Genomic DNA, 1,538 nt, shown 5'->3' with positions numbered 1-1,538 from the left:
ATATATATATATATATATATATATATATATATATATATATAAACATACCACTTGAACATTATGAATACATCCCACTCGCATACACCCATGCGAACACACACACATATACACATATGCTATGCAGTCACATATTCTTTAAGCAAGTTTGTCTACGCACATACACGCACGAACACATAAACAAGTGAGTGAGCCAGAACACAGTCAACAAATGACTACACACACCAGCATGTTGAACATATTTACACACACATACGCATGCACATAGTCACTCATATTACAATATATGAGATTCCTTTCCGTGCGCGCACGCACACATCTTCACATTCATAATATAATTCGTAAAATTGTATCTGAGCCTGTGTTTTGTACAAGTCTATAAAATGCTTCGTACAGTTTGTACGTATGTGTATGTAAGTCTGTAGTTTGTGGACGTATGTGTGCGCGTGTGCGCTCAGAATGTGTCTGTCATTTATCATTGCGTGTGTGTGTATAACAGCTATGTATATAGCTATTTATAGCTGTGTGCATGTGCGTATAAATACAGAAGTGCGTAGCTACACACATACACCCTTATATATATATCTAAGGGTATTTATACGCACATGCACACAGCTATAACTTTTAAATTTGGATATTTAAAAGAGACAAAAACTTCAAACTCGATATATCCAAGATCGATTTATTCACCATTCTATGTCAACATTTCTGTGCCAAACTTATCCAGTGACTGGTCCATTGGATTTCGACATTTGGCACTTCTTCAGGAATGTGAGAACGACCCTTAAGGAATCTAATTAATGATCCCCTAAGGTAAGTTCTTATGCTATATTGGTAACGGTTGCTACATCCTCTGGAAAATTATATATATATATATATATATATATATATATGTGTGTGTGTGTGTGTGTGTGTGTGTGTGTGTGTGTGTGTGTACGTGTGTGTGTATGTATATACATGTATATATATAAACATATATATATATACTTTATTAAAAAGCAGCAAAAATATCACAAAAACTGTTACTCAGAGTTTCACGTTCCTGTTCGACGGACAAAGCATATTATATGTGTGTGTGTGTGTGTGTGTGTGTGTGTGTGTGTGTGTGTGTATTTTCAAAACAAACAGTAATAATATCACAGTCGCACGCACACGAAACATATGCACCATAGACACATGCAAACACACACACACACACACACCTACACTCGGTTGTCATCTTTTGTTTGAAACACTAAAAGTTCCCGCCCCTTCTAACCTCCAGTCAGTCAATGGGAAATATGTAAACTAACTCGTGTGGTTGTTTGCACCAGAATTATAATTTTTAATTATTTGTTTTACCTCTTTATTTTTTCAGTAATGCATTATTTGTCTTCCTCCCTATTTCTAGGATACAAAAATGTACAGTATTCCAAAATGTTTAACTGTTATCTCTTTCCACGTTCCTTTAGCATCAAACTAACATTATTGATTGAGAGAAAATACTGCATTGATGTTTTCTTGTATGTTGTTCTGGTATGTATATATATATATATATATAT

This window comes from Octopus bimaculoides, chromosome 1 (assembly GCF_001194135.2).
Source record: "Octopus bimaculoides isolate UCB-OBI-ISO-001 chromosome 1, ASM119413v2, whole genome shotgun sequence".
Taxonomy (NCBI): domain Eukaryota; kingdom Metazoa; phylum Mollusca; class Cephalopoda; order Octopoda; family Octopodidae; genus Octopus; species Octopus bimaculoides.
The sequence above is the reverse complement of the archived record's forward strand: the minus strand, read 5'-3'. Positions refer to the sequence as shown.